The 22,937-nt window shown below is 31.7% G+C and overlaps 1 protein-coding gene across 1 annotated transcript in view; it reads left to right on the top strand.

Moving 5' to 3' along the window:
* Positions 1 to 22,937, top strand: part of Gycalpha99B (guanylate cyclase 1 soluble subunit alpha 2) — a 108,733-nt gene continuing 85,796 nt past the window's right edge. The window contains exon 1 of the mRNA XM_076126104.1: positions 1 to 185. The gene's annotated coding sequence lies outside the window, so the exon portion shown is untranslated. The remainder of the gene's footprint in view (positions 186 to 22,937) is intronic.

Below are 22,937 nucleotides of genomic sequence, written 5' to 3'. Positions count from 1 at the left end.
ACAACGGGCGCTACGTCCGATCCGCTACGAGTCTCGATCGTACCACCAATCTATTAAAATCCCCGTGTAAATAATTTTATTCGTGAATAAGTGCATATTCTAAATTTTAAACACCCTGTGTAGTGTTATTAGGTGACTATATTTTTAATTCTATTTGTGTGGCTTCCTAAAGTTGCAGAATACAGGTTGGTACAGTTTTTAAATTGGATTAATTATTTACTTTCGTTCGGTGAGGTTTTGTAAAGTAAGTTTTTTGTTGCGAGTTGTTTAGTTTGTACATTTTCGTGTTATTTTGTATTTGCTTTAAATAATTGTTGACGTCATTACTTATTGCGTTGAAATTTTTATATGAGTATTTTTTTATATCCATTTTTTAAATATTCTATTTTATTTTATTTTCTAGTTTAAGATATTATTTATTACTTATAAAATAATATTATATTAAGGTGCAGCAAAATAGTAGGTGTTAAGCACCCATTGTTCAATTTATTCCTACGATTGTTACGTCTTAGGTTTTTATGACCTTTTGTAAGATAACGAGTATGGTTTGCGGTTAATAATGAGACGATAAAATAGATTACTAGTTGTATGAATGATGTATGAGTCATACTTATTACCTCATCCATTTACCCTATGCACTATAATAGTAAATTGTAATGGTATAGAAAAAGTCGGCGCTAGATTTGTAAGGGATTTTTAATCCTCTAAACCTGATATGATTTGATAAATATCATCTAACCATGATAATCTGATGAATAATTCTCACACTTTTGATAGAATTCCCATACTTTTAAAAACTCCAAATAAAATTACACAGCAATGTCGGCCGATTACTAGGGTTTTCGTAATTTTTATAATTATAACACTGTCTGACTAAATCATCAATACTTAGTGTAAGCTACTGAGACTGAACTGTATTTGTAAACTAAGCTTCAAAATAAATACCTTTTTATTATTATGAAACGGAGTAGAGCCCGAGTGGTTAATTTTGTATTTGAATAAAAAAATATTTCTAAAAATTTTATTAAAAATTCTTCCCTGATTTAGAAATCGGGAAAAAATCCAGTTTCCTAATGAAACGATATTACTGGGCGACGTTGGTAGTACTTCAATAATACACACATGCTTATTGCACACGACAAATGTGTTTTTTCTATAGGATGTAAAGAAACTGTCGTGTATTTTTTCTTTTAATTTAACAAAGAGTGTTGAAACAGATTCTCCTTTTTATATCTGTAAGTACATTTTCTTGTGAATTGTAAGTGGAGAATTTCGTTTAAACTCGTTTCGCAATGCGCCTCTGTTCTCTTGAGGGTTAGGAAATAGGTTTTTAGGGTAAACGATAAAATAAAAGATATTGTATTATACGTCGTACTATTGTTTAGAATTTAAAAAATGTTAAACATTAGGAAATTTAAAAAGGAAAGTTATAGTAGGTACTTTAATGAATATTAGTACAAATTTTCTATGCAAACCTTAGAAAAACTATGAAGTTAAAAGAAAAACCATATTTTTCCGTTTTTAACCTCTTTAGCCAATTGCTAAGTATTAATAAACAGTTAACTAACATATAATAGTATATGTTTTTATTAGTTGATTAGTACATAAGATATTATTTGATTAAAAACAATAAATAAAATACACCACTTACTGAAATAGACGATAACTGACATGCAAATCTGTAACAGATAAACCGTTAAAAAAAAGTATTGCTACATTTTACTCAATACAATTCAATAGTCAGTTTCAAATGGTATTTCTCTATTAGTCTGTATAATATAGCAGAACACTATATCTATGTTCGGAAAGCATTCTATTCACGTCTAAAGTTGGGCCTGCACTGTCAGTAGTTAGACTTCTGGTTTCGACCAGGATGTTGTAATTAAGGACTAAGGACTAAATTGGAAACTAGTCGGATGGACTTCAACAATGGCTGTTCGTTAAATCCAGGGGTGTATTTGAAAAGTGTCTGTAGGCTAGGGTGAAATGTTCAATAGTTATCGTATTTTTTTTGGAGGATGCTTAAAACTAGAAAGGTTAAAAATAAAAAAGAGCTTTGTTTGATCGAAATAATAAATACTCAACCGACTTTTTAATATATTTCACCTTCAGACAATTACATCATATCGGTAATATAGGCTACAGAAAGAGTTTTTAGAATGTATATTATTGAGAATATGACAATAATTTAGATGGAAATATTTTTATGATCTACTAAAACGAACATAAATTATTTTATTTTGTTCCCTTGTTTGTGACTATTATGGTATAAAGCAACTAAAAAGGTTTGAGCCTAATTTATTAATCACAATAATGTGGGAAAGTTTGGAAATCAAGTTAATTTATTTTAGCGACTCTATCAAATAGAGATATCGAATAATGTTAATTGGTTTTAAACGGAACAAAAGCTTATTCTCTATATTATTATTCTCTCTATATTAACACTGAATTATAATTTTGGTGTAACTATTTCGAGCTATTCCATTAGCACTCAGTAACACAGATATAGACTTTTGACAGAATCGTGTCAAGTGATTGAGGCTTGCAATTAAGTAAAATCTATTTTCAATTTCTGCCAATCTGTTTTCAGAAATTTCGAAATGATTTCTAGTATATTTACAACAGGTTTATATGCTGGGATCAAATAGGTTAAATAAAAATAAAAATTTAATCCTATCCAGTCCCACTGCTGGGCCAGGATCTTCTTCCTGATTGAGGGATCAGACCTTAAGTCCACCAAAATAAATTCAATTTTCTGTTAAATTCAAAATACTGCATTCGTATTCAAGGGGTTTTATTTAAATAGTGTTCATAAATTCTGCAGCGTAATCACAAACTGTCTCCAAACGAATCGAGCTCGTAAACTCTCGATATTATTTGACGTAACGCTAAATTAGTTTCATAGCTCTACACTAGAGGTGCTGTTCCATTTTCAATACATAAATTGACGACAACTACTCGATAATGGAGTCGTAAGTTATACGTTATTGCCTCTCTGTATAGCAAATTATTTGCAATATCGTGCCAAGATTTTCAACGAGAATTTGGTCAGGTTTATAAGCTAGAGCCTGGATTAAACTAAATCATTTTTGCATAAACTTATGAGGTAACTATTGTTACTCAATTGTACAGTAAAAAACCATACCTCCCTTAGGACAAATATTTATGAAATGAGTAACTTTACTCAATATGAACGGATGGTTATTTATCTACATACTTTTATTAAAATCAAATTACTACGCTTATTATCAGCCATCCAAATATAAAGAACCAATTCCGTCTAGTTTTAAATTAGACCGTAAGGCGTCCATAGATATATTTTTATCTAAAAATCTATTTTCATCACTCTCCCAAAAAAAATCCCATAAAATTATAACCCATTGATACAAAAAAAGTGTCCCAAACAAAGAATAAACGTCATATTCAACAATAAAACAAAATTGCCTCCATCTTCAGTACCTTTGCGAATTAGTTCGTTGACAGATTTATTGCTGGAGCACGTTCCACCCTTATTTAGGGGATGACAAGCAGAAACTGCTTTATATGTCTTATCATAATAAGGAGAATCGTATATCACGTGAGGAAATATGACGAGAATAGGAAGTTATTTTCGATGACATTGTTAGTAATATAATAAATGTCTTTTGATAACTAGGTCGATTGCTGGGATAAAAAAATGTTACAAGCTAATTATGTACTGCTATTAAGTATTTAACTATCTATTTAGTAAAATAAAAAACCTATTTCTTTTTCAAAGGTTATTGTTAGGACCTTTCCTAGCTAAGATCTTAGCTGACTTTAACTAGTAAAACAGGTTTTTTTTCAGTTGAATAAATAAAGCAAGAATCTAACTTCCACTTTTGGATCAACAATACAAATCACAACCACAATTTTAAAAAGAAAATCTAAGTACATGAACACCTAATTCTTTCGTCGGGAGCTTTAAACTCCAATTTGTATTATAAAATATATGACAAACTCAAATTTATCAAAGATTGAGACGTTTTTGAGTTAATCGCCAATTTTAAACACTGTAATGACAACCTTTCATTGTACTCTCATTGCACCACAAAACAAATCAGTAGCTCATTTTTTTATTACTATCGACTACCGACGACCGAACTGTCATCGAGAAATTTTGTATGAAAATGTGATCAGCGCCTCTGACGGGCGTCGCAGAAACTGTTTTGGCAGTACATGCTAAATGTCAAAATTTCGATAGCTAGCCGGTTGTCGGTAGTCGATAGTATTAGAGAATTGAGCTACAGATCAGCGCCTCTGACGGGCGTCGCAGAAACTGTTTTGACAGTACATGCTAAATGTCAAAATTTCGATAGCTAGCCGGTTGTCGGTAGTCGATAGTATTAGAGAATTGAGCTACAGATCAGCGCCTCTGACGGGCGTCGCAGAAACTGTTTTGACAGTACATGCTAAATGTCAAAATTTCGATTGCTAGCCGGTTGTCGGTAGTCGATAGTATTAGAGAATTGAGCTACAGATCAGCGCCTCTGACGGGCGTCGCAGAAACTGTTTTGGCAGTACATGCTAAATGTCAAAATTTCGATAGCTAGCCGGTTGTCGGTAGTGGTAGAGAATCGAGGCACAGTACAAGGCTAGTACACAATCAGATTCGATCCATTTCATCTTTGCCAAGTTCTGTGCGGTCAAGGTGAGTAATATCTTCAGCTTGGCTGCCACTTGCACAAGTGCTTCTTTGTATCTTGTATGCAGGCAGTAAATAACAGCGTTTGAAGACTTACGTTTTGTGGGAAATATTCGGGATGAAAAAAGGGTTCTGTTGTTCGATTCCCTACTACTATCGACTACCGACAACCGGCTAGATAACGAGAAATTTTATATGAAAATCTGATCAGCGCCTCTGCCGGGCGTTGCAGAAATTATTTTGGCAGTTTATTTCAAATGTTAAACTCTCGACAATTGATAGAACCGATAATAAAAAATCGCGCTGCTGGGTTCCAAAGTTAAACTATATTTTATATGACCCGCGCAACTTCGCTTGCGTCACCTAAGAGAATAGGTCAAAATTTTCCCCGTTTTTGTAACATTTTTCGTTTCTACTCCGCTCCTAATGACCGTAACGTGATGTTATATAGCCTATAACCTTCCTCGATAAACGGGCTATCTAACACTGAAAGAATTTTTCAAATCGGACCCGTAGTTCCTGAGATTAGCGCGTTCAAACAAACAAACAAACAAACAAACAAACAAACTCTTCAGCTTTATAATATTAGTATAGATTAAGTTTTCTGTAAGTTTACATTAAACTTCAACACAAGCAAACAGTCCAGTGTCAGAAGACAATCAGTTTCGATCCATTTCATCTCTGCCAAGTTCTGTACGGTCAAGGTGAGTAATATCTTCAGCTTGGCTGCCACTAGCACAAGTGCTTCTTTGTATCTTGTATGCAGGCTGTAAATAACAGCGTTTGAAGACTTACGTTTTGTGGGAAATATTCGGGATGGGAAAAAGATCTTGGGGTATGAAAGATAAACTGTATAAAAAATTGAAGGATTTTTATTTATGATTTTCAAAATGAAAAAAATATCAATGAACGAAATTTTAGTATTTAAAAATTAAATGCAATTATTATATACTACATCAATGCTTAGGTACATTCTTAAAGTAAGGCTTTGTTTTCATGCGGATAGGCAGAGGTCAAAGACTATATTTTACTCATAAACTTAACAATATTTTAAACTTTGAACAAACAAAAATCTTCCCAACATCTTATTTCAAACAAAACATCAATAAATCTAAGAATATAGTTTCTCAACTCTAAAATTCACCATCAGCTAAGTTTTACGATAAAATTATTTTCGATAGGAACTCGGAAGTAAAAGGAATGTGCGACGATGAAATATTATCAACATGGCTGACATTACTGTGTGATAATAAAAAACATTCCACACATACCCAAGATACGATCATACCGATATATTATTTTCTTCGATGTGAAAACTGTGACACGGTTGGTAGTGTGTCTGAATGTTCATGAAGTCTCGGGTTCGATTCCTGAAACGGGCAAAAAACTATTGAATTTTTCTTATTTATTTATTTTTAATTCACACTTTCGGGTGTATAGCTTTGAGCATTAGAGGGATCAGGCAGACGTGACATAATATGTTTATATTTGTGGAGCAGCATTTTTTTGTGAATACGGAAAAAATAAGGTCCACCTGGACAAGGACACGGGCGGCTGTTAGTGTTAAATATAATGTCTCATACAAAACTCCAATAAAACGTGAATTCAAACTGACATTACTCTCGGCGAATACAATTTATTAATAAGCTATCCTATCAATTCCTATCTCATGTATTCCAAGTATTCAGTAGAAAGAACTCGAAAACGCTTGTCACTGATACACTCCTAGTTAGTAATAAGTAAGCAAATTAGTTTCCCAAGAAAAGAAACTGAAAAACATCTTCATATTTCTTGTACAAGGAATTCGGGCAAACTCATCAAAATTCTTCAAATGTTGAAGGAAAAATGTTCATTTTCTTGTAAAAATTACCTTGTATTCTGTAATAAGTTTCGTCATTTTTTTATTCAATTCCAAGTGGCCCAAATTGGTGCGTGCGGAGAAACGTGGAGGTATTGAGGTCTATTGCTACCTCACGGAGGGACCTTCTGATCGATAGGAGGGAATCTAAATCATGTTTCTTGTTCTCATAAAGGGTATTGGGATGTATGGAGTACTATTTTATTATGGTGTATATAGTTTTTGATCAACAAATGAGGCGAACTAAAAGCTTTGGTTATTAATTGATACTTATATTATTACGAAGCTGTCTAGAATTAGTAAATGGTTAATTTAAAAAAACGATTTCCAGGTCGGATAGAGTACTGTTGGTCTTTTCTAGTTTTCTAGCTCCGAGTTTATTAACGTGCTTAAATAGCAAAAGCTCCTATTACATAGTACTAACATTATACATTGTTAATATAAACGTGGGTGCATTTCATACATTTCTGCCTAAGCCTTCGGGTATATCAGGCTTATACTATGTGTGTATGAATGTATTATAAAAAGTAAAATAACAGATGCATATACATCTGGGTGGTCAATACACCTTTTGAATTGCGCCTAATTTACCATTTTTAACATACGATTGTTCTATAATATATCATTAATGTGAACCGTCTCACTTATATTATGCATACAAGCATTCGTACAATGTTTCAAGAATCGATCGACTCTCAAATGAAGTGCTATAAAAGTCTCGCATAATACTTGCAAATATCATCTTACATTTGTAAGTTAACGATTTCTGCGAATATGTAAGTCTGGGGAGATTAATACATTATTGATTTTAGCCTAGCTCTTTCAATCTGCAAAATGTAACATAAAAAATTATATAGCCTATATTTAACGACTAGAAGATATCCATTTTCTTTCCACCTGAAAAGAAGTAGCCTATGGTCACAAATGTAATAATATCTAACCTGTCAAATGCCATTTTTTTCCTAACTGTTACCATTATCTGACATGAAAGAGGAACACACTTAATTAGTAGGCACGATTTCAAATTTAATTAATTCATTCTTTGGCAAAATAACAGCTAATAAATATGGCAAAATTTAACCATTTCTAAACTTAATCCTAAAAAAGCACTTAAACTAAAATAATTAATATATACAAAAGGGAGTGCGTCGTAGCATTTTTATATTAAGTAATAAAGATGAACAAACGCTAATTTTATAAAATTATTATTAACGTAAAGGATTACGTTCGAATTATATTCATATCACATTCTCTTTGATCCGAGAGCTTCTTATTTTGTAAGCCTCATAACTGGCCAGGCTATTTGTATTTCAGTGTAGGGGCCAAGATACACAAAGCTTAACAAGTTTGTATAAAGACACGTTGCTATCCAAGCTATACTTACAAAAGGATAAATGTATTCTTATGAAAACCTTAGCACGTATTTGATTTAAGCTTAAAATCGCGGAAATGGATTTCTTGGGGTTCCTAATTATTTTCTCACATACGAATTTTTCTCGACTTATTATTAATTAATATTTTAATAGAAAAAAAACGAAAAGTTTAGATCACAGCTATGATTAGCTTTCTGCTATTGAATATTTCAGGTTATCTTACTAATCTCAAAGGAAACCCTTTGTATCAAAATCATTTCCTACCAATATTTTTTCCACAATCTACGCATTGCAGCCTTCAAACATAGAAATACCTGAGTTACCTAGAATCGGGTAACTACGTTCAATACTTCCGTATATGCATTAACCACTAAGGTACAAAGGTAGCTAGTCTATTACAATCCAAGGTTAGCATAAGACATTTACGCAGAACTGCGCAAATTCATGAAAATTTTAGGACTTTACAGCGACAGTCGCGAGCACGAAATAGGAGTATACTGGCATTCATTAACAAACTTATTTTTAACAATGTACTAGAAAATTGCGATTTTATTCTAAGTAAATGAACTTTACAGTTACTATTATATTATAAGCATAATTTTAGATTCAAGGAAAGGTGTTTTCAAGGCCATAGCTCTCCCTTGCCAGAATGCGATAGAATTTAAAATCAAATTTTTAACTCAAGCCCAAAGAAAGCAGAGTAATGAAACGTTTTTTTTTTAATCTGCCTAAATTTCCCACTGCAGGGCAAAAGTTAAAAAATTTATTCGACTGATGTAGTTAGAGTAACAGTCATTTCTGTGTCTTTCTTAAATATCTACGCGAAAGTGATGACATATTTTGGCTCATGACTGTATAAGCTACTATTCCAGTTTGTACCGTAAATTACGTAAGTTCGCATCGCTTGTATATTTAATATCTTTTGGTGGAACACGACCTTGGGTTAAGCGCTGAAGTGGCAAATAGCGTGCGTACAAACATTATGTTTTAAAGAGTTACTTAGAAAATTAGGCCTGTTTATTTAGTTTTTTGGTGATTATATATAAACAATATTTATCTATACTTATTACTTATCTATACTAATATTATAAAGCTGAAGAGTTTGTTTGTTTGTTTGTTTGAACGCGCTAATCTCGGGAATTACTGGTCTGATTTGAAAAATTCTTTCAGTGTTGGATAGCCCATTTATCGAGAAAGGCTATAGGTTATATATCATCACGCTACGACCAATAGGAGCAGAGTAACAGTGAAAAATGTTACAAAAACGGGGAAAATTATGATTATCTTAAGTGACGCAAGCGAAGTTGCGTGGGTCAGCTAGTATATTATATAGAACATTGTTATTTCGCTATTGATTATATCTACTTTTCGACGACGTGGTAATTAACGATTTGAAATAGTTTGGTTTTATCGACTTATGTTAGTTTGATATTTAAGTTGTAATTAAAAGTTATTTTCTACGGTTCTCACTATGCACACTGGTTAGGTTTTTATTCAAAACTCGTTGTTGACTAGCTGATTGTCAGTAGTCGATAGTAGTAGGACATTTTTCTTCTCTGATCATCTGTTTGACAGTCAAAATAGATTTTTTGTATTAACTTATATTGTCCCAATGTTTTTTCTTAGAACCTGACCGCATAAATAATACCAAGAAAGTGTTCACAAATATACTGAAAATCCGATCACATTTTATTAGATAACGTCAGAGTTTTATAGCTTGAACCGTGATCTTTGATGCTAGGATAGGTATCATTTATTGAAGCACTTAGCTATAAAATACAATATAGTTTATTGCTACTTATTTGAGATCAGATGACGTGCTCTTTCGTGATGTGTTTGAGAATGTCACTTTAGGTGTGTTCTAAAATATATTTGAGGTGAGTAATAGGTTACTTGTTTATTTATTTACAAAGTCTGTCAAATTCACAATCTAGGGACGAGTCGTAAGGCAAAACTAGTAATAAATGAAAGATTTTGAATAAAGTGTAAAGATTGAAGTAACATTTAACGCGGCTGCTAAATAGATGGGTAAACAACATCCCGGCTTAGCTTCTCGGTTCCTTGAAAGGCAGGCTATAACATTTTTCAAGTAGTATGTTTGTAAAATAATTATTGCGATTTCTTAACCCTTTTGTTAAATATTCTAAAGCTGGTAGCCTAATATTCGTAAAGGTAAGTCTGTTATGAATGGAAATAAGTACTTAAGTATCTGTTTTAATTATGAAAGAATAAAGTCAGTATTTTTTTGTTATCAGTATAGCAACACGGTATTCTCTAAAAAACATCAAACAACAAAGTTTAAAAAAGCATCGGTAAAATTGCGAAAACTCTCACTGGGAAAAAATACACATTCGATTATTATAATGAAACATGATACCATTTGAGCTTAACAATAACCATATTTTATTTTAAACTCTCTCGGGATTCATAAAACGCTAATAAACTAAACTTCGTTTTAGTTTTTTAGTAACATTATTTTTATACTAAAGGCCAATACTAATTTGAATTGTAAATAGCGTTTATGCAAAAGCGTTTCAAATAGTAACGGGTTATAGTCGTTTGTTACTATGAAGTATTTATTAATTTATTATGTGGTTGGTCAACTTAGTGTCAAAGTTGATCATGCTGCCTGACAAGTTGATCACCTTTGATATGGCATAACGACTGTTAGAATATTGTGTGTTCTAAAATAATTTGTACTTTTAGAGTACATGAGGGAAAGCTTACAAAAAGTAGTGTATATTATTGTTACCGGAAAATATATGTACATTTTAGAAACAGCATTATTTGTAAAAGCTAACCCGCATTTGTTTTCCCGCATGTCGGATATCTGTGTAAGAAACCGTAGAGACAAGAACAAATTATGTATGCATAGAGCAAACACAGCATTAATGGGAAACAGCATCTTTTGTATGGCTCCTAAAATATATAATAAAATACCAAATAGCTTGAAGGATCTAAAATTGACTGTATTTAAAAATAAAATTACTAATGTATTATTGAATAAATGCTATTATAATGTAAAAGACTTCCTTGGTGACAATGATTTATAATATTATGAATAATGTGACATATATATTTTTTTTTAATTTGTATTCAATAACTTAACAATAGCTTCTGTTTCTTTTTTAATATTTGTATGTCTTAACAGACAAAACATGTTGAAACTGTACCTATTTTAACCACCTATGTACCTACACGTGTTTTTCACAAATAAAATTATCTTATCTTATCTTATCTTATCTTATAAGAGACATCAAATTTTCTTTTATGAAAAACTGTGCACCCTTAAAATAAGTACAAATTAAAGACTATTACATCAGCTAAAAAAAGCAACAATCAATACAAATATTTACCAGGACCTCATAACATTTTTACTACTGTCGGGTCTACATACTTATATATGAAAAACTGATCAGCGCCCCTAGCGAATTTCCCAAGAACTATTTTTAACATATTAAAATGAAACGTCAAACGTTCACTTGTCGACTGTAGAAAATCGTGCTACTGCAAGTAACAAAGCTTTAAAGTAGGTAGTTCTGAAAATAGCCTCTGAATAACAACTCCCAAGGCAATGCTTTAATTAAAATTATTTTCATTTCACTTTTAATAAAACATTTTAAATTATATGACGTGACTTCATCGCGTGCGTTAACTGTATGCTATTATTATTAAAGACAGATATGAAGGCGAATATTTTGCATTAATATTGATATGGATCTTTTAATTACTGTTATGGGGCTTTGTTTACGAAAGTATGAAATTAAGGGGCTTGGAAAACCCCTAAATATTATATCTGTACTAATATTATAAAGCTGAAGAGTTTGTTTGTTTGACACGATTTGATACGAGGAACTAATGGTACGATTTGAAAAATTCTTTCAGTGTTAGATAACCCATTTATTGAGGAAGGCTATAAGCTGTACATCTTTACGCTACGACCAATAGGAGCAGAGTACCAGTAAAAAATGTTACTAAAACGGGGGAAAAAATCACTCTTTCTCTCTAAAGTGAAGCAAGCGAAGTTGTGCGGGTCAGCTAGTGTATGATAACTTTACTTAAAATTTGCTAGCTCTACATCTACCGGTTTAGTTTTCATGCGTCAGGTCAATCAGTGACTATGTAAAAAGCAAATTATAATCATTGACTAAATACAAGATCAAAGATTTTTCCGATTTGCAATGGCACAAAAATATCGTAATTTACATTCATTCGGAGTAAGTTCACACCAATTTGCAAAGAGATTTAAACACCATCTTACATGAAATTTTCGAACTCCCCATCAATGTCACATTTCCAAAAGAAAATTCTTGGTTTCGGTTCCAAACTACGAGTATTATTACATTTCAATACCCCCGCAGCGAAACAATTCTATTAAACATTTCATCTAAACTTGAAATGCAATACTCTACAACTCGTCAATCAAACATACTCTTATTAAACTACGCAAGGCCGTACTCTAGAAATGGCCTTCAAAACTGCATTATATGTTGTGTGACAGGAATGATATTACTACGTGATGCGTTTATTAATGTGGAACATCGGAGCTTGTTTGTTAACGCTGAATAATACTTGCCTGTATTTGAATAGACTTCGATTGGCATAGTTGTTATAAGTAGTATTTAATTTTTATGACGATAGATTTTGTATTTAGTAAGTTTTGGTGTGGTAGTGAGCAACTTTAGAACGGCCATGATAATAAGGGGTTGCTAAATGATATTTGAACTGTTTAATGCATCTGAAAGCACTTTAAATGTAGATGCTTTATTTTAAAAAGAGTCGAAAGTCTATAAGGCAGTATGGGAGGTCGATTAACAATGTTCTTGATACCAATTCTAACACTTTAATACGTTTGCCGAATAATCTATAAAATATATGTTAAATTAAGATTTCTTTACAAAGAGACGCAATGAATAAAATAATTAGTAAACATTTTAAGGGAACGAAGAAAAACAATTAATTTCAGTGTTAATCAAGATCCGTGCCAATCAAAGTCGCAAAAAAATGTTTTACTAAAACCTAAAATGGGTTAGGTTTGAAGTCGAAACAAGTCTTAAGCAAGCGAACAATAAATTACTTGGCCGCCCTCAGATAACCTCGTTACAACTTTCCCTATAATAATAATTGGCTTAGTTTGATTATAACTAAACAGAATCTTACAATGGTTTCGTACAACTTGGTACAATTTTCCTGTCTTATTCAAATCAACTTGGTACAATTTTACTGAGTTATTTAAATGTTTTGTTTTCCGAGCCACGAGATTTGAGTACGTAATCCGATTTTGGAATTTGAGACCTGTTTTTTTATTGATTTCAGATTACGACACGGTTTTTTTTAGTGCAATATTGAATTGTAAATAGAATATAGGTCAGTTAGATTTATTTTATAAATTCATGGTTTCCAGAATAATAGAAAACTGAAAACACATTTTTTTATTTATTTCGAAATCGTTACTCTCGCTCGGAAAAACTCCGTTGTTAACACAAAAACAAACATTTTAATATGGAAAAAACTGTTGTTATTATTTTCATATTCAGAAAACTGTGACGTAATCCAAAGCGTAATAAGTGAAGGCAAGTTTTAACAAGTCATTAGTGCTTCAGCTGAATATGGAATCTGCAAAAACGAAACTGTACAATGCTGATATTCAGCTCGTAAATTGGCTATTTGCACTGCAATGACCTAGATATAAAATTGTGTTTTTCATTTGTATGCTTCATGCATTTTTTGGGGGTTAAAACCTTGGAAATATAATTGAACTGACAAGACAATCTCGGTTAACGAAACGTATTTTTTGTTTTATTTTGATTTATCTATGAGTTATATTGAATATATCACGATATATCGTGGTTTAGGTATTTATGCTATTTAAGTATATGCTCTGCTAAAGTATCTAAATTATAAGCTAAAGCAATTTTTTCAATTAACGTTTTTGTTTACTGTTTTTTGTTTTCTTTATTTGACTTCGATTTCGAGTATAGTAATTAAAAAATCTATGAAAAGGTTTACAAAATTAAAACTTTAACATAAAATCTAAATTTACTTTTTTTGCTTAAGTTTGTTATTCACATAAAAATATTACAAAGATTGGTATTCATTCACATACTTCTTACGGTCAAATAGTCTTATTACGTCCAATATACTAGGCAAACTGTTCAAAATTCACGTCAGGTCCTCAATACCAATCAATTCCTTCTACATACGGCCGTGAATAAATTTAATAGACCTTGCCTTAAACTTGACCTTATGCTTCTAATCAAATTGATTCGGGAGACGCTCTGGCGGTACATTTTACCTCTAGAGTATGTGATGTTAGAGATTTTGATGTTATATTGAAGTTTTGTTATTGAAAGATACACGTTGGTTTGAGTGTTTAAAAAATGTAGCCCAATTTAGAACCTTTTCGTTTTTTAAGTCAATGAAAATGATTTTTATGATAAATTTCTCGATGTATTCGTTATTTTCCATATCTTTTATTGTACAATTGTAAATATATTTTTTGGTTAGTTAGTTTAGTATATTTTTATTAATACCGTAATCGTACGTTATTGTACTTTTTTTAATGAGCGTGACTGTTTAAAAAGAAATTATAGAGCAGGAATTTTGAATTCCGATTACAGTAGTTTATTGAATTTTTATCAGACTTAATTTCGGGTTTCCATATTGTCTATAAGTTCTCCAGAATAATGTATTCGTTTCATTTTATCGGAAATTAATAATAAAATATAATAATTGTTTTTCCATCAAGAATGTTTCAAGGTAAGAGGTGAATGTCGTATCGATGGAATCGAGCGAAGTTTTGAGAAGGTTGCACGTGTTCGAGTTACCAATATGTGTGGGTTCTTCAATATAATTGAGTTTGTTAACGTATTTGACTTCGAAATTGACTGGAATCCTGATCGTAATACGGTGAAATTTTGTTATCGAACATACGTATACTGTACAAAATTGTAGACACTTACATAATAATATACGAGGCTCGATAAAAGTGAAGTACCAGTATAAAAAATATATAATTGTATAATTTAATGGTAACCATGCATTTCCTAATTATATTATCATACAAAACAAGAATGTGTGATCAAATATAAAATTAATTTTTAAGTCCCATGCTCATCAAGTTTTACTTAGCGGTTTTCTTTATGAAGTCATGCCACGAGTAAGATTTATTTTTGGTGTAAGATGTTTTTGTTTGATCGACAAAATGGAGCTAAAAGATGTCAAATCTTTTAGCTCCATTTTGTCGATATTTATTGAAAAAGAAATTTACTTCACAGTCAAACTCAAAACATTACAACGAGAACAAAGTGAACTAAAATAAAGACTCAGTGATTTCACAAGAATCAATAAAATTGCATAAAGTATTATTGCAAAGTTCGCTTCATTCGGTTCAAACTGTTTCGAAGTTTTAATAAAATTCGATTCGTTTATCGTTAGAACTTATGCTCGTTTCCTTTAAGACTAGTTTGTTTGTTGAACATTGGTCGTAACTTTGGAGATATCTAGTCGGATTCGGTTTGATAAAGTTGGTATAAGAAGAATTAGCCGGAGATAATGCATAGCTTTTTAAATTATAGATATAATATATTGGTACTAATGAATCTGAATACATAAATTGGTTTTCTGAATAAGAGAGTATATGACTATAAGATGTTTCATTGATATATTGTAAAAGTTTTGTAGTCCCCAGAATTCTTGAAAATGTACTAATTGCTACATTTATTACATAGTCCTTAAAAATGTAGTCAGCATGGTGGACCTAAAGCCTATCGTTTATCACATTTCGTAAAGAAACCCGTGACTTCAAACAAAAAAACGTTGTTTTATATTAATTGGTTGTTCGTTTGTTTAAAATTTATTGACTCTTTAATCTACAGTGACCAAGACTAAATAAACGTCATTGTTATGGGACCAATTGAGCGACAACTACTTTGCTATTATGAACATTGATTTTATTTAAATGCCGAGACCAATCTGCTTAACAAATCTTTGACGAGTAATCTCGAATGGATCGAGTTCTGTTAGTAGACTGTCAAAGTTTGAGACGTAAATCGAAAAAATATAAATTACTTGCTCGATTCTAAGATATTTGCTTTACCTTGGGAAAGATTGTAGAAACTTCTGTTTTCTTTTTTTTTGATTGGTGTGATTTTTTATCAATGTTTTTTCTATGTCAATATACAAAAGATATTCTAATTTCTTTAGGTCTAGGCATATTAGTTGCAATTTGTGGCTAAGTATGAAAAAAAATCGGTCAAGAGTCTTTATTTTTATTTTCATGATTTTCAAAATGCTAAGTTCTGAAATAACGGTTTTTCTTCTGTAGAACATAAAATCTAGTCTGTCAATGTGAATATTCTTTACTTTTATTACATCACTGACCCGTTTTTCTTTCAGTCAAAGTTCTATTACACATTGTATCCAAAAAATATCATACTAAAATTGTTTATAAACATTATAATTCAGAAGATATAAGTTTAGTTTGTTATTCGACCCACTAAATGAGTTTTCCCCTCATCTCGCGGGTTCGGCTCAACGACGCGTTCAAGCCGTGTCGTCAAATTCTTTATCCGTCATTTGTGAAGACAAACGAGAGTAAATTTAGGGCATTTCATCAAAATTCTAAGGCTCCGTAAAGAATTTATTATTGTGAAACTTACGGCTGATAAAATTGACGGTGTTATGTGAAGTTTTTGATAAAAATATTCTCGGTTTTTACTCAACAATGTTGATATTGGTTTGTCATATTAAATTATTTTGCAGGAAAACTTGTGCCTGTATAAAAGTAACATAGGCAGGCATAATATTGTTATTATGTAAGCAATTAATTTCAATGAGAATTATTCACCTCTATGTATGTGCAATCCCTGTGCAATATGAAAATGAAATATAGTCATAGCAAGTCTAGAAGATTATAAGTACCTTTGGCAAAATTATTTAGAAACTTATAATTTCTGAAAAACATACATACGTATGTACATGAAATTACTTTTTTTTTCTCATCGAATTGATTCGAAAAAAATAGATAAAAGCTTTTCTTGAGTGCCAAATGTTCGTGATTTCTGCCCTTATAGTAAACAAACATAACCATAAATAATTAAACGTATAGAAACAGTAGGTATAGATAGAACTTTGTATCTATACTATAATATTATAAAGCTGAAGAGTTTGTTTGTTTGTTTGTTTGTTTGTTTGTTTGTTTGAACGCGCTAATCTCAGGAACTACTGGTCCGATTTGAAAAATTCTTTCAGTGTTTGATAGCCCATTTATCGAGGAAGGTTATAGGCTATATAACATCACGCTACGGTCATTAGGAGCGGAGTAGCAACGAAAAATGTTATAAAAACGGGGAACATTTTTACCAATTCTCTTAGGTGACGCAAGCGAAGTTGCGCGGGTCAGCTAGTCAAGCAATAAAATTGTTTCGGAGACTATAACACTGAATCAGGGACACGAAACCCGAATAGAACAAGTACTTAAATAGGCCCAATTGACTTTTACAACTTGCTACACAATTCAGTCGATACAAGTTTCAAATTTACTACTGTTGATGCTAATTTAGGTTTATAATCTAATTGGGAATTAAAAGCATTGGAAAACATAATTTTGGAAACTATTAAATATCTTATCTTATCTAAGCCTTATTTTACAATAAATAATGCTAATGCTAAGTAGTGTGATGATAAAATTGCTTGAAATTTAACAGCGCCCCTAGTGTATTCCAACGGAACTGTTTTTTTTCAAATAACTTTAACTCAATTTCAATTCTTTCAAAACCAAACCCTAGTACTGGTAACTTTAGAACTACACGCCCACCCTACGGCTTATCTACAAACAAGCCTTGATAAGGGTTGCTCTTGATTATTTGTTACAGTCATTAATTAGTAAAATAATTCTATTTTACTAAGTAATGACTATATAATATATTACTAATCAATACTGAATGACTGTAACAAATAATAGTCAAGAGCTGATCAAATTAAATTGTTTCCTCCATCAATGATTTTTATATTATTTGAGTCATTTATTTGATTGTTCTTCGTCTTATTGTATTTCCTTTTTATACTTTTCTCGAATATAAATTTAGAGAATGCGTTTGCATTATCATCCTCAAATCATTTGTCACGATTTAATGTTCTGTTTCCTATAAATGGTTATTTGTGTCTGTTTTATGCTTTTTGTTGTGTTGTTTATTTTTATTTTGTCATTCAGAATTAGCTTTTGCTTCTGGCTTTACTTGTTCTGGTATTTCTTCGAAAAAAGTAACGATGTCTTGTGTACAGATGTAATATTAGGTACTCAGAACTTGACAGTTCTTGTTGTAAATAGTTTAGCAATTTCGTTTTTCATTATGTACAAATCGTATTTCAAATATTAGTTTGAACTAGCTGACTCGCGCAACTTCGCTTGCGTCACATAAGAGAGAATGGATTTAGATTAGCGTTCAAACAAACAAACAAACAAACAAATTCTTCAGCTTTATAATATTAGTATAGATGATTTAAAATAAGAGTACCATGTCTCATAGACGCATTTATTTGATATTGTTTTATAGGTTACTTACATGATGACTATTATTTCATTAATATAATATAACAATATGTATGAATATGTTTAAAGCAAAAGAAGTGTGACCTTAGTTTCTTTGGTCACTGCCTGCCGTCATGGAAACAGGGCGTGGTTTTTGTATATAGGTATCTTGAAAGCTCAGGCAAATGAAATTGTGGAGCATAGCTTGTATACTATAAGGATAAAAGAAAATATTTTGAGAAGAAACTGCAAAATTTTCTGTTGGACAAGATAACAAAAGGTTATCCCTAAGGGCCCGGAGTGTACCTTTGGATTTTTTGTAAAAAGTTTGTACTAAGCCTGTCATGGTTATAGTATATTGTATCCCGGGGGACACTCGTGTCTTAAAGATAACATTATGACGTAGTATGTTTGCTACAATACTTTTATTGGACATTCATTATTTAACTTTTAGCCCATTAGAAGCATACACATATTCTTAACTAACTATTGCTCGCGACTTCGTCCGCCACCTGTATTTTCCCATGGGAATGCGTAATTTTCCCGGGGTAAAAAGTAGCCTATGTCCTTTCTCGGGTATCAAAACATACGCAAATTGGTTTTGTAGTTTAGGCGTGATTGAGTAACAGACAGACAGACAGAGTTAATTTCGCATTTATAGTACGCACATGGATAAAATCTTATTGATCACTAAATATAATTGTTTAAAATAACTTACGAAACAGTATTATAAGCAATAGTCCTATTTCTCTCTTCATAATTTATTATGTAAGGCGTTTCATTTCAGCAATCAAAGTATATCAGACAATTGTATTTACAGATATTAAATTCATCACAGTAGCCTAGCCTTTCTTCAAACTATGTTGGAGTCGGCTTTCAGTCTCACCAGAAGCAGCTGTATACCAGTATTTTATTTGGACTGGCTATCGGACCTCCACAACCTAGTTACTTTGGATTTCATACGATACATTTAGATATATTATATGTAAAGAAATACAGTTGAGTGTATAATTGTAGATGTCTGCCACAAATTGTGTATGCCTCTAATTATGAATTTTATTTCCACACGAAACGATTCAAGTTAATATGAGTCACAGTGTACTTAATTGTGTTTAAACCTACACGAGTACTACCTACTACGTACAGTTTGTATGACTGTAGGAAGTAAAGTGGGTTTTTCTGTAAAGAAATTCCCAGAAGCGACCTACACTTAAGAAATGTGTGGTCTGTAATAAGACACTCCACTATATTGAACCTTTCCTACGTCTGTTTGAACTAGAAAAGTGAAGCAAAAGAATTAATTTCTTTACACAGAAGCGCACAGCATATTTTTATATTTCTTGACAATTACTTATGTACATCAGTTTATTTTTCAATATAATCATTTAACCACTATCAACGACAAATAACCACAGAAAAAAGCATTATAAACTACTAACAAGTGCCATTAGCGTATTCCGTAAGAAAAAAAAAATTCGAGTAGACTTTAAATGACAAACGATATAAACGCTGGCGTCATCAAACGCCTTTAGATTATTTTTATTTCCAGTACCTCGATTCTCTACCACTATCGACTACCGACAACCGGCTTGCTATCGAATTTTGACATTTAGAATGTACTGCCAAAATGTTTCCTACGACACCCAACAGAGGCGCTGCGCTGATCCGATTTTCATACAAAATTTCTCGATGACAGTTCGGTTGTCGGTAGTCGATAGTAGAAGAGAATCGAGGCACAGATCTTATTGTATTTCATTTTAATCGGTTTGCCCACACAACATACAATTTTAATTCTCCGATACTTTTATTATAAACAAACTTTTCAATCACATTCGTATCAAATCAATTGTATTTAACAACACAGATGGTTTATGTCACTTCACAGTTACCACAATACAGACGTTTTCAAGCCTTTCCCAGTTTGCTACAAAGCGATACCGTTTATTTTTCCGTTCAGTGATCCCTTTCGGCCTTTCAGCTTATTCAATAAATTCATACGTTTTCGACGAAAAGTTTGAAGCCAGTTTGATTTGAGTTTCCTTCGTGTGATGGTGTGAATATCAATCATATGGAGTTAAACTATTTTCTTCATATAACTTTTCTTTTGGATAGGATTTTTTTATTTCCTTACAGTATCGTATTTTGTACTAGAAGTTGCATATTTTTATGATTCGCAGGGCTTGTGATCTGTCTGTTATATACGATAAATTAATTATTAGTAGATTGTCAGACTAGTATCTAATTCCAATTTTAAAAGAGTAGAATATTATGGTGTTCAAAGAAACACTGAGCTCACCTAGTAATTAGCTATCATGGCACGATTCCAGTCCTAACAATTCTCTTATTTTGCAAGGATGTCCATGGCTGGTAGTTGGGCAGTATAACGCCAACTATTAGGCAGTTATAGCAGGGTTTCGCTGATGACATTTTTATAACTAAGGAGTTTGAAAAATAAATCTTGATGCGTCGTAAGACAGCAAGAACTTTCCTAATTTTGAATGGTAGCAGCATTTTGCATAACTAAAGCGGCCATTTATTTGTATAACCCTATCGATAAACCGCGTAGTTTTATCGTCCAATATACAGAGCCCCTTATGACCAAAGTTAAAACATTCTGTTTACGACTCTCGAGCTCTTACTTATCATACCATGATTATGGAAATATATTCTTACGAACCCAATAACCCTTAACGCCTTGGCAATAAATCACAAATTCGTTTGAACATGAAATATTTATAATGCATCAATAAATTGCCGATACTGAATATGAGGTTTGGTACATTCATCATTTGGATATCTTTAGGAAAACTTCCGGCCATAATGTGGGTATAAAAAAATCGCAATAAATTGCTGGAGGTGCCAGAGTGGAGGATCGTATTGAATGAAAAGGCTTATGTAGATATTCTTTGGATTCCCTCTTATTTATGAGTATTTGATATTGAACGGCAATAAGGCCTGAGTGAGAAAAATGCGCGCTATCGTAGATTTGGTATCAATACAGCTCCCTGGCGGAACGAAACTGATATGGAGAATAAAAAATTATATTCCTAAACATATTTCTTTTTAATTTATTTCCCCCGAAATTACTTAACGGGATTTGTTAAAACTTTCAGTAATTAAGACATGCTGGAGTTTATCGAGCTAAGGACAAATAAAAGAACTAGGTCGCAGCACAATGCGTATATTTATACAAACCATTAATTGGTACAGTTTATCAAAAATAACACCATAATAAGGACCCGGAACGTCAATGTATGTGTCATATTCTTAATGTCAAAATATTGATTGACAATCATAACCCGTATTATTGGTCCTGTCAACAAAGTTATTGAAAGTTGTGACATATTTACCGCAGGTAATAGAATTTGAAACCTTTGGGGTAATAAGTAAGTAACTATTTAAACAATTTACATGCAGTAGATTTTTTGTTTCATTAATTATGTTATTATATTGCTTTAAAAAACTTGTGTGTTTTGAAAAATGCTCCTTTAATGATAAAAATTACAAATCATTTGATTTTGTCAACTAGATACTCTATAGCGGGTGCCTCAGGGACAAAAAAATATATTTTTAAAACGCCAATCTTTAGTTTCGTCAAAAAATCGTGCTACTGATACAATGATATTAATGAGGCTGTATTCAAATGATTATTGCGTCTCAAACGATGTTGTTTAATTATTTTAAAACGATAATCAGTCAATCCAAAACCTATAAATTAAAATCCCTAACTTTTACTCGTAATACATTGCTGTTAAATCTGCCTATTGCCAAGACAAAATATTCAATTTATGATTCAAAGCAGCAGTGAATGCAAAATTTAATCCGTATCCATTTCGAGTTGAATAGAGCGATAAACAGAAGACTATTAGAGATAACAATCGTAAAGAATATATAAATAAATTATATAGAGATTGCAATTTGGATTATTGGATACTGTCAGAGAAAGATTCGTAGTGGATTGATATTTATAGTATTGCTGATTGTATTTATTATACACTATTTGTGAATTATATTGTTAGTTGTGGGGCATCATTGTGCTTTATGGTGATCGCTTTGAAATAATAATCATTTTGGGTGATACGTGTCTATAAAATAATGATTAATGATGGATTAATAAACTTGGGGTGTATCTTCATCTAGGTGTTTAATTAGTTTGCTTAAATTATATTTGAAAACGAAAACAAAATTTAAGATAGTTTTTAGTAACCATTTAATTAAATATCGTTAAATCAAAGAAGCAAGATAAGTTTGTAAGGACCATACCATGTCGCATTTGCTGGTCCTTGCCTAACTCTATAGAAAGAATTGTATGTACTTATGTATCTTTTAAGTTACACGTTTATAATTTTATGTAAGAAGAATAATTCTGACTGATTTACCGTACAGTCTTTGTTTAAAAAATCCTTATTATTCAACGAAATAAGTTATTTGATGAAAAAATCTGTTGTAAGCAAAAAATACATAAAACATTAAGTTACCACTCTGGCCTTATTTACCTACATATTTGACCTA

This window comes from Anticarsia gemmatalis, chromosome 18 (genome assembly GCF_050436995.1).
Source record: "Anticarsia gemmatalis isolate Benzon Research Colony breed Stoneville strain chromosome 18, ilAntGemm2 primary, whole genome shotgun sequence".
Classification (NCBI taxonomy): Eukaryota; Metazoa; Arthropoda; class Insecta; order Lepidoptera; family Erebidae; genus Anticarsia; species Anticarsia gemmatalis.
Note: the sequence above shows the minus strand (reverse complement) of the source record. Positions and strands in the feature narration are given on the sequence as shown.